This window comes from Ambystoma mexicanum, chromosome 11 (genome assembly GCF_040938575.1).
Source record: "Ambystoma mexicanum isolate Mex_15411 chromosome 11, UKY_AmexF1_1, whole genome shotgun sequence".
Lineage (NCBI taxonomy): Eukaryota > Metazoa > Chordata > Amphibia > Caudata > Ambystomatidae > Ambystoma > Ambystoma mexicanum.
The window spans coordinates 590703622-590716261 of NC_090934.1; positions in this window are offsets into that span (position 1 = coordinate 590703622).

A 12640-nucleotide genomic window follows, 5' to 3' on the forward strand; every position below is an offset into this window, starting at 1 on the left:
GATCCTCAATTAGACATACCACTTGTGACAGTCTAACACAGCATGCTAACTTAGAGGGTACATACACCTTGTTGGGCTAACATACTGTGCTACACTGTAAAAACACCCTTCAATAGAAATACTCAAAGGAGTTAGGCCTGTTTTGCAAAAGTAAAGTAACCCTGAGATAAGTCAGAAGGAAATTAATATTTCCGGAATGGCGACCCTAGTGGAAATCAATATTGCAAGGGAACACCCACTGCACAAATTGTTTGTCAGGAGTGAATGGGTAGTTCAGGATGAGAAAGTCTGGCTGCAGGAAATCAAACAACAAGTCACTGCCACAGAATTAGATAAATGGCAGGACCAGGGTCCATTACACCATGCACTTAGTGAACTGTATATGGCGCCAAAAGTAAAAGAAGAGCAATGTAAAATTGCCAAAATAGTGGCTTACCTGTACCTCCACATTGTAGTAATACACGAAAATTATGCCGACTGCCTAGATCTGGCAAAGAGGCAAGTACAATCCCTAGAGAAATCCAAACTGATCTGAACTCTGCAGAGCAAAGGCTACAAAAGAGACAAGAATCAGGGAGAGAAACCAGACAGTACCTGACAAAATTAAACAAAGATCTGGATCTCCTTCAGCAAGAGAAGGCAGAGCAAGATACTAAAATCCCGACACTGCAAAAAGAGTGTCAAGAAAGGTTGGATGAGGAGTGCCAGAAATGATATGCCATTAGGAAACAAAGGGACGACCTGGCTGAGCAGAGGGGACCTCTATGTCAAGAGAGGGACGCCCTAGGCCAGGAAATCAGCCATTTAAAAACAAAGTTAGAAGAAAATCACCTGGCCCTCCAGGGACTGGGTGAACTCAAAATGGACTATGAAAAGCTGTATAGCATACCAGGAGGGTGGAAGATGCTCTGGCAAAGAATAATCTGGCCAGTAAGGACCAAACTCAGGAGGTGAGTCTCCTGCAACAAAAATTGGCCCAATGCTCCGAATGCAGGCAGGAAGCACAGAGAGACAATGAGGCTCTCTGTGAACAAAATGATAGGCTCCAAAGACAGATAGCCATGCAGGAACAACTCATAGAGACCAGTAAGGCCTTAATAGAGGAACAAAAGGCACATATTCTTGCATGTCATCAGGGAATAGGGGCTGAAAGAGATGAGGTCAAATGGGAGAGGGAAACCCCTGAGCATAATCTCAGGAACCCTGGCATCAGGGACTTTAATCCCTTCAATTCCCTGGACTCTGTCACCCCCATGTCCACTGGATTATATGAACCAAGGGCCATGTGTTGGTAGAATTCAACACAATGGGTAATATAGGGCTAATAGGTCAGCGCCTCCCAGAAATGGATGGGCGGGCATCTATGTACAGGGTCCCAAATACTAGGGCTATCTTCTATTATCAGGGTGACTCCAGTGAGGGGAGAATCAGAGAACTGGATCCTCAGAAAAATCACATAACAAGAGATCAGGCAGTAAAATTTGGTGGGGAATTCTGTGAGACTAGGCCCACTAAGCGCATACTAAAACCTCTTTCCAGCTAGGACAGTGGGGGGTACTCAAACAATCCTGGGAGCAAGGAAGAGTCAGAAGACTCTTCTGAGTGCCACAGGTCCCAAGAGACTAGGCCCCCACATTCTGCCAGCCATTCCCAAGCTTGCAGAATCCGGGAGAGTCTAGAAGATCAGACAGCCACCTCGGGTAGCAGTGCCTCTGAGTCAGAGGATGAGTGGACCAGGGTGACCAGGACTAAAAAGGCTAACAAAGTTAAGAGAGCTTTACTCAGGGATCCCCTGAAGCAAATAAAAGCTATTAGGAGCGTCATCACGCCCTACCACAAAAAAGCCAAATATTCAGTTTGGGAGCACCTTGAATTATTTGAGTAGATGATGGAGAATTTCCACCTGAAGGACAGCCAAAGCTGTATTCAGTATGTAAAGTGGACATTTTCACCTGAGAACTCCAGCTTCTTTGCGGGGCTGGAGGATCAGAACCATTCCAGATGGTCCACCTATAGGGCGGCCATCATGAAACATTTTTCTCTTCATAGAATCCCTCAAGAGGCAGGCAAGGCAGCCTACAACCTACAATGTGGGGAAGACCAGGCCCCACAAGAATTTATCCAGGAATTGAAACACACCTTCGCGCAGACCACTAGAAGGGTGCGCACTGACAGTAAGGAATTTGTGAACACCTTCTAACATGCTCTCCCTAAATGCATTATGACCCAGCTAGTGAGGGACTTTCATGAGAAAGGTCACTAAACTGGGTCATTGAACAAGCAACTCACATCTATGAGGTGCAGAAGCCACTAGAAAGTAAAAATATTAGCAAAAGCCCAAAACCAACCAACACCCCTGCTGCTGCTGAGGTGGCGGAGGTGAAGGTTGACCCCATTTTAGATCTGGAGATGGGGGGCCTAAAAACCTTCCCGCGCAGAATCCGACTAACCCCAGACCCAGAAGGCCCTCGGGCCAATCCCAAACAGGGAGATGGGGAGGTAACCCCACCAATGGGACCCTAACTCCCCTGACTACATCAGGCTACGCTACAAGGGCAACAGGGCCATCCTGGGCTATGTGTGAACTCCTCCAGCCCAAAGGGGTGGGGGATCCAACCAGACAGCTGCCAACGCAGGGAACTTCCCTCCTCACTTTCCTCAGGAGGGCAGTCATCCCCCAAATGCCGGCCCCAGTTTCTTTCCCCGGTACCCGCCAAACTTCAACCCCCAAAATAACCCATCCCTCTTTCCCCACTTCCTGAGCCCAGACAGCCCAATCCGGGAGAGGGGAGGCCAAGGGTGGAGGGGTACCTAAACTATCTTAACTAGGGGTATTATGCGAGAAGGGATAGTTACCCTTCCCGGGATCAACCCAAGGCAGACCAGAGGACCCCATACCAGCCAGAGCGGGTGTCCCAACTGGAGCGCCAGGTCCAGAACATGGCACAGGATGTGGGTCGCATGCTGAGGGCTCAACAGAACCCTCAGATGGGCATGGTGTCTCAGAGCTCCTCAAATCCAGGGTCTGGTGCTCCAGAACAATGATGGGGGAAGAACCCCGACAACCCACCAGTTCCCAGGGAGGAGGCACAAGGGGAAGGGGGGGTGTAAAGCCTTAGAGGAAGCTCCCTTCCCCACGTGAGAAAAGCCCCCGGGAACCCAGGAACCAGAACCAAAATCTCCTAACCCGAAAGTCTGCAACCCAAGGAACAGATGGTGGGTAGGAGAAATAAAGAGCATAAAAAGGCCCATTTTGTGGAGGAGGTGCAAATCTTCCAGTTTGAAGGAGAGGGGTCCTCGGAGGACCCTGGGGAAAAGACCTTCTCCTTCAGGGAGGGGGAACTCCTCCCAAAGAAAAATGGGTCCCAAAAGATCCAAATCCAGACTGGGTAGATGTGGGAACCGAGTTAAAACCGCCCATTATCAAATCCCGGAATGACCAGCACGAAAATCCCCTTGTTCAAACCCATTCTGGTGACTGCCTCCAAAAAGGGGGGCAGCCCAGAATCAGAACCAAGGGACCTCAAAATTTCCCCCATATCTAGCTGTCACCTTTTTCTTACAGATCCCCAAGATCCCACACAGGATCAGGCCCAAACCTATTCTGGGGACTGCCTCCAAAAAGGGGGGGGCACCCAGAATCAGAGGAAGAAGAGTCCCTAGCTCCCCAAAACCCTTCTAAGGACTGCCTCCAACAAGGGGGGGACAGCCCTGGATCAGAAAGGGAGGAGCCCGAGATGCCTCAAATCACTGAGCATGAAACTGTTTGCTCAGATACCCAAACCCTCCAACTCCATTCCGGGGACCGCCTCCTAGAAGGGGGGGGACCCACAACCAGCCCAAGAGGAACCCCAAACCTCTCCAATCACTTCCATTGACTGCTATTTGCTACCTGCCTCAGAAGCTGCCCCTGTACAGCTGCCTACTCCTGAGCCTATGCAGATCAGTGCGGTTAGAAGTCCTTTAATGCCAGCTCAGCGGGGGTATTGCAGGTACCACGGCTTATGCATGTATTGTGGCGCTTCCGATCATTTGTTGCCTGAGTGTACGAAAAAACCTAAAAGAAAGGTGGGAAATGCCAAATCCCGAAAGTAGACGGAGTCCCTACATCAGAGGCCCAAATCTGGACTCACCCTGTCATGATTCTTTCCAACTCCTTCATCTTCCTGTCACCTTCTCCCTGGCTCATGGGGGTCTATCAAGGCCAAGGCCATTATTGATTCGGGTGCCACGGGCAATTACATTAACCAATGTTTTGTCTCTGTGGCAGGGCTTCCATTGATTTTAAAAAAACATCCCAAAATAGTCAATGCAGTAGATGGTTCCACTCTTGTTTCCGGTATGGTTACCCACCAGACGGTACCGTTAATCATGTGCACCAACGAAGGACATACCAAGACGATAACCTTTGATATCATCAAGGCTCCGTCTTATAAGGGCATTCAATGCATTCTGTGGCTTCATTACCACAACCCTGTCATTGATTGGGCAACACGCCAGATACAATTCCCCTCCACTCTATGTAACACTCAGTGCACTCCTTTGCATGGCATCACTCAGGGTACTCCTACCAACGCACTTGCATCCTCTTCCCTGCACATCGGAGCAGTCTCTAATGCCTCCTCACCCTCTGTTCCTGCAGACTATGTGGGGCTTATTTAGATGTATTCGACAAGGGCATAGCAGAGACGCTACCAACACATCGGATCTATGACTGCCCTATAGATCTATTACCCGGGGATAAAATCCCTGTGGGAAGAGTGTATTCACTTAACTTAAAGGAGGATGCAGTGTTAAAGAAATACATAGACAAGTCACTTGCTATGGGGTTCATTCGTCTGTCAAAATCACTGGCGGCATCCCCCCACTTTTTTGTGCCTAAAAAACAAGGTGATCTTCCCCCCTGTATTGATTACAGAGCCTTGAATGCGGTTACCATAAAGAACCAATAATCACTCCCATTGATCTCCGTCCTTCTCGATCAATTGGGTTCTTCTCAGGTTTTCACAAAATTAGACCTCAGAGGGGCTAACAACTTGGTACGCATGAGAGAGGGGGACGAGTGGAAGACCGCGTTCAAGTCTAGATACGGGTTATTTGACTACTTGGTGATGCCGTTCAGGCTCTGTAACGCCCCGGCCACTTTTGAGGCTTTTATGAATGATCTTTTTGATGACATCTCAGACCAGTATGTTGTTATCTACTTAGATGACATCCTGATATATTCACGCACCCTTCCAGAACACATCCAACATGTCAGAATGGTACTCCAATGCTTACGGGGTGAACCAACTATTTGTGAAAGCTGAAAAATGCATATTCCACGCTCCTGAAGTGGAATTCTTGGGTTACGACCTCACTAACCAGGGTGATCGTATGAGTAAATCCAAAGTCAGAGCTATCCTAGAATGGCCAGAACATAAAACAGTTAAAACCCTGCAATCCTTTTTGGGATTCGTCAATTTTAATAGGCACTTCATTCATAGGTTTTCTGCTCTTTCAGCCCCTCTTCGTTAACCAGTGCCAAGGTACCATATGTTTGGTTCCCTGAGGCACAAAAGGCATTTGACCATTTGAAGTCAGCATTCACTTCTGCACCAGTCTTAAACACCCTGTTATTGTCTACTCTGATCACAGAAGCTTACTGGCCTTCAAATCTATGAAATGTCTCACTGCTAGACAGGCACGCTGGCATTTATTCTTTTCGCAATACCAATTCATTATTACGTACCGCCCTGCCAAGGCTTAGGTGTCAGCCGATGCCCTCTCACGTCTTCACACAGAGGGTAATTCACCAAGGGCAGAGCCTCTCACAATTCTACAAAACAAAGTAATTTGTGGATGTTCAGTGCAGCCTTCGTTGCATTCTGTCATTTGTAAATTGGCAAATGATCATCCAACTGAGGTCACAGAACTCAATATGGATTTGGTTCAGGGGTTACCTGTCATCCAAGGGCGCATTTTTATTCCCCCCAGCCATGCCCGTACTCTGGCCTTGCAGTGATCACATGATTCTGTTGTTGCTGCACATCCAGGACATAAGAAGATGCTAGAAGCCTTACGGTGGTGGTCTTGATGGTCCAACATGTCACGGGATGTAAAGGATTACATAGCTTCCTGTGATGTATGTGCTCAGTGCAAATCATCCAGGTCCAAACCTGTGGGCTTATTACGGCCTTTACCGGTTCCTTAAAAGCCCTGGGAAATGGTCTCAATGGACTTTATTGTTGAATTGCCAGAAATACAGAGCAACAATACAATATCGGTAGTTGTTGATTACTTTACTTAATACGCCATTTTTGTACCCTGTTCGGGTTTACCTTCCGCACCTCGGTTGGCCAGTTTATTCATGGCTCATGTCTTCAGATACTTTGATCTTCCTTCCATCATTGTGTTCGACCGAGGTACACAATTTACGTCGAGATTTTGGAAAGCACTTACAGCCTCTCTGTGCATCGACAACAGGTACTCTTCTTCCTACCACCCTTAAACGGATGGCCAAACGGAGAGAACCAACACCTCTATAGAGAAGTATCTACGCTGCCTCTGTCTCCATTTCCAACAAACCTGGTACACGGCTTTGCCAGAAGCCGAACTTGCATACAATAATTCCATGCATACATCCACGGGGGTCTCTCCCTCTTTTGCCTTATATGGTTATCATCCTCGGTCGTTGCCACTGGATCTGCCCTTACCTGAGGCATCACCTGCTCCTCTGGCCTGTGTACTTGACCTAGACCAGGTACATTGGGATCTGCTGTGTCATTTGCTCCGGGCCCAGGAGCATGCTAAAAAGACCGCTGACGCAAACTGGCTGCCGTGCCCGAAATATCAGATTGGCATGAATGTATGGTTGTCTTCCCGCAATCTGCAGATTGCTGGTAAACGATCTCTACTACCGCAGTTTGTTGGTCCTTTCCGAATGTCCTCTGTGGTGAATCCGGTCGCTGTTAAATTGGCGCTACCAGGAACCTGGCGTATTCACTCTGTATTCCATGTTTCTTTACTCAAGTTTTTCGTTCCATCAATTCATATGCCGGTGCATCTGGCACCCATCTTGGTGGACGGCGAGGAGGAATATGAAGTCTCCCGCATCCTTGATTGCAGGGTCTCTAGGGGTTCTGCCCTTTACTTGGTGGACTGGAAGGGTTTCGAACTCGAGGACCGCACATTGGAGCCCTTGGCCAATCTGCATTGTCCTGATTTCTTGCAGAAGTGCCATGCTGCCCGGGGGTTTCAGGTGTCTTTGGGGGTGGATGCTGTTATGCTACGGCAGCAGGGGGGCTCATTGTACTTTGTTACGTACTCCTAGTTTGCGGGGTACTACAAAATCCTTTGACTCGCTATGGCATAAATACAGGTTGCCATGGAGCTTGTTTAGACTACGTAAGCAGTCGGGTCAGCTGACAAGGTCCAGGCGTGCTTCACATATATGGAAGCCATACCCTCTTGTGGTTTAAATCCCGCGGACGCGGTAATCCCATTGCTGCTAATTGTTCAACGTTACTTACGTTCCGTTCGTGGTCTGCTTTCGAGCTTCGTCTCCCTGGATTTCTCTCTGTGGGATATTCTTTTGATTTCCCGGTTACCAGACCTCTGCTTTCGCTATTTGGATTGCCTACCTGGATTCTACTTTGTGGACTTTGTTTGCTACAGCATTTTTGTCGTACTCAGAATTCAAATCTGATCATCGCTGAACTCTCTACGGAGACCTTCCGCATCAGCTGATCAGATCTTCCAGTCCTGCGGCAACGCTCCTCCCTCACAACGGTCCGATCCTCCGGTCCTGTTACAGTGTTTCTCTCAGTCTCCTCACGCTACTGTCAAGTAAGACCAACAGGTGTAAGTCACCCATTTGTTATTTACTGTAGCTCCAACAAAACTACGTTATTGTTTGTCCTAGTTTTCTGACACTCTTTCCAGCACACATTTAGGATTCTTTGGTCTCTTCTCATGTACTTCTGGAACTACTGTACACTGACATTTTCCTGGAACATGTTTTGCTTGTTCTGCTTGTTCTGTTAAAGTGCATTTGGAACGCTTTACAGTACATGCACCAACCCAGACCTAGCGCATCCCTCGTGCCGATCGGGTGTATTTTCCTATACTAACCTTCCCAGTTTATTATATTTTCCTGCCGTTGTGTTCTACCCATTTGGATATTACCTCAGTATCAGTCCCATATCAGGTTAGTCTATCAAACATACTCACTCCATAGGTAGTTCTGAATTGTCACTGGTTCTTCACCTGGTATCTTTCTTTCTGTATAGGTACAGGATCCGTATCTCTGTCCATATTACCCTACACCAACTCAGGTACCTGTTGCCCTATTAAAATTGCTGTAAAACATGTATTTGCATCTTTTCTAATCATTTCTGTGATTTCCTTGCAGCATTGGTTTGGTGGTGCGCGTGTTCCCCGCTCTTTTGTGCGATAGACAACTCTGTCTGTTTTTACCTAAATAGCAGAGTTGTACATTGTAAAGAAGAGCCCCTCATTAAGAGGAAGCCTGATTCTTTGAGATCAGGGGATCTGGGATTCTGGAGACTGATTACTGCTTATTCATATACCACTACTCGTCCTTGGAGGTCGCATAACCCCCCCTCCGGCGTGGTGAGTAACAGAATTAGCAACCTGCAATATGTCGACTGAGCCTACTGATGCACTGACACTAATAGTGCAGATGGTAACGGACCTTCTGACGGATCTGACCAATGGACAAGAAGCTCTGCGCCAATGCATGGACGCAATCCAGTCTCTAATCACTACTCCAGCAGTACAGGCAGGCACTGTGGCTATTGCCTCAGGGTCTGGTTTCCCGGCACCCACTCGATAAAATTCTCCTGTATTACTTACTACCCAGTTCCCACTGGTTCCTCCGGAACGTTTTCTGGGAGACCCCAAACAGTACAGGACATTCGTCAATCAGTGCAAATTGCACTTTTTATGTCGTCCTACATCTTTTCCCAATTCCACCACTAAAGCGGTATTTGTAATATCTCACTTGTGTGGTACCGCTGCAGCATGGGCTAATCCCTTGCTGTAATCCAATAGCCATGTGCTGTACAATTGGGATGCTCTTCTCTCGATGATGAGCAAGGTGTTTGACACCAGATACACTACTCAATCCACAGATCTGGAGTTACCTAAACATAGACAAGGGAACACTTCCTTGCTGGTTTATGTAGCTCGGTTTAACCAGCTTACGGTTGAAACAGATTGGCCTGAAGAGAAAAAAGCGGCTGTCTTCTATCAAGGACTCTCTGATGAACTAAACAACATCATGTCCATTGTTCCTGTTGTACCCACAGCATTCGGGGAACTGCTTGACTTGGTTCTCCAGATCGACGCTCGCAAAGCTGAAAGAAGGAGGAGAGAAAAGAGAGCAACTCCACTCATACCTGCCTCAGAAGCTGCCTCTGTACAGCTGCTTACCCCTGAGCCTATGCAGATCTGTGCAGTTAGAAGTCCTTAAATGCCAGCTCAGTGGGAGTATCGCAGGTTCCACAACCTATGCATGTATTGTGGTGCTTCCGATAATTTGTTGCCTGAGTGTCCCAAAAAACCTAAAAGAAAGGTGGGAAATGCCAAATCCCGAAAGTAGACGGAGTCCCTACATCAGAGGCCCAAATCTGGACTCACCCTGTCAAGATTCTTTCCAACTCCTTCATCTTCCTGTCACCTTCTCCCTGGCTCATGGGGGGTCTATCAAGGCCAATGCCATTATTGATTCGGGTGCCACGGGCAATTACATTGACCAATGCTTTGTCTCTGTGGCAGGGATTCCATTGATTCAAAAAAAAAAACCAAAATAGCCAATGCAGTAGATGTTTCCACTCTTGTTTCTGGTATGTTTACCCACCAGACGGTACCATTAATCATGTGCACCGATGAAGGACATATCGAGACGATAACCTTTGATATCATCAAGGCTCCGGCTTATAAAGTCATTTGAGGCATTCCGTGGCTTCATTACCACAACCCTGTCATTGATTGGGCAACACGCCAGATACAATTCCCCTCCACTGTATGTAACACTCAGTGAACTCCTTTGCATGGCATCACTCAGGGCACTCCTACTAAAGCACTTGCGTCCTCTTCCCTGCACATCGGAGCAGTCTCTAATGCCTCCTCACCCTCTGTTCCTGCAGACTATGTGGGGCTTATTTAGATGTGTTCGACAAGGGCATTGCAGAGACGCTACCACCACATCGGATCTATGACTGCCCTATAGATCTGTTACCCGGGGCTAAAATCCCTGTGGGAAGAGTGTATTCACTTACCTTAAAGGAGGATGCAGTGTTAAAGGAATACATAGACAAGTCACTTGCTATGGGGTTCATTCGTCTGTTAAAATCACCGGCGGCATCCCCCCTCTTTTTTGTGCCTAAAAAAGAAGGTGATCTTCCCCCCTCTATTGATTACAGAGCCTTGAATGCGGTTACCATAAAGAACCAATACCCACTCCTGTTGATCTCTGTCTTTCTCGATCAATTGGGTTTTTCTCAGGTTTTCACAAAATTAGACCTCAGAGGGGCTAACAAATTGGTACGCATGAGAGAGGGGGACGAGTGGAAGACCGCGTTCAAGTCTCCATATGGGTTATTTGAATACCTGGTGATACCGTTCGGGCTCTGTGACGCCCTGCCCACTTTTCAGGCTTTTATGAATGATCTGTTTCATGACATCTCAGACCAGTATGTTGTTATCTACTTAGATGACAACCTGATATATTCATGCACCCTTCCAGAACACATCCAACATGTCAGAATGGTACTCCAACGCTTACGGGGTGAACCAACCATTTGTGAAAGCCGAAAAATGCATATTCCACGCTCCTGAAGTGGAATTCTTGGGTTACGACCTCACTAACCAGAGTGTTCGTATGAGTAAATCCAAAGTCAAAGCTATCCTAGAATGGCCAGAACCTAAAACAGTTAAAACCCTGCAATCCTTTTTGGGATTCGTAAATTTTTATAGGCATTTCATTCATAGGTTTTCTGCTCTTTCAGCCCCTCTTACTTCATTAACCAGTGCCAAGGTACCGTATGTTTGGTCTCCTGAGGCACAACAGGCATTTGACCGTTTGAAGTCAGCATTCACTTCTGCATCAGTCTTAAACACCCTGTTATTGTCTACTCTGATAACAGAAGCTTACTGGCCTTCAAATCTATGAAATGTCTCACTGCTAGACAGGCACGCTGGCATTTATTCTTTTCGCAATACCAATTCACTATTACGTACCGCCCTTCCAAGGCTCAGGTGTCAGCCGATGCCCTCTCACGTCTTCACTCAGAGGGTGATTCACCAAGGGCAGAGCCTCTCACACTTCTACAAAACAAAGTAATTTGCGGATGTTCAGTGCAGCCTTCATTTTATTCTGTCATTTGTAAATCAGCAAATAATCATCCAACTGAGGTCACAGAACTCAATATGGATTTGGTTCAGGGGTTACCTGTCATCCAAGTGCGCATTTTTATTCCACCCGGCCATGCCCGTACTCTGGCCCTGCAGTGGTCACACAATTCTGTTCTTGCTGCACATCCAGGACATAAGAAGATGCTAGAAGCCTTATGGCGGTTATCTTGGTGGTCCAACATGTCACGGGATGTAAAGGATTACATAGCCTCCTGTGCTGTATGTGCTCAGTGCAAATCATCCAGGTCCAGACCTGTGGGCTTATTACGACCTTTACCAGTTCCTTACAAGCCCTGGTAAATGGTCTCAATGGACTTTATTGTTGAATTGCCATAGATACAGGGCCACAATATCATATGGGTAGTTGTTGATTACTTTACTAAATACACAATTTTTGTACCCTGTTCGGGTTTACCTTCTGCACCTCGGTTGGCCAGTTTGTTCATGGCTCATGTCTTCAGATACTTTGGTCTTCCTTCCATTATTGTGCTCGACCGAGGTACACAGTTTATGACGAGATTTTGGAAAGCACTTACAGCCTCTCTGTGCATCGACGACATGTACTCTTCTTCCTACCAACCTCAAACGGATGGCCAAACGGAGAGAACCAACGCAACTATAGAGAAGTATCTACGCTGCCTCTGTCTCCATTTCCAAAAAACCTGGTACACGGCTTTGCCACAAGCCGAATTTGCATACAAAAATTCCATGCATACATCCACGGGGGTCTCTCCCTTTTTTGCCTTACATGGTTATCATCCTCGGTCGTTGCCACTGGATCTGCCCTTACCTGAGGCATCACCTGCTGCTCTGGCCTGTGTACGTGACCTAGACCAGGTACATTGGATCTGCGGTGTCATTTGCTCCGGGCCCAGGAGCGTGCTAAAAAGACCACTGACGCACACCGGCTGCCGGCACCGAACTATCAGATTGGCATGAAGGTATGGCTGTCTTCCTGCAATCTGTGGATTGCTGGTAAACGATCTCTACTACTGCGGATTGTTGGTCCTTTCCGAATATCCTCTGTGGTGAATCCTGTCGCTGTCAAATTGGCTCTGCCAGGAACCTGGCGTATTCACCCTGTGTTCCATGTTTCTTTACTCAAGCCTTTTGTTCCATCAATTCATATGCCAGTGCATCTGGCACCCATCTTGGTGGACGGCGAGGAGGAATACGAAGTCTCCCGCATCCTTCATTGCAGGGTCTCTAGGGGTTTTGCCCT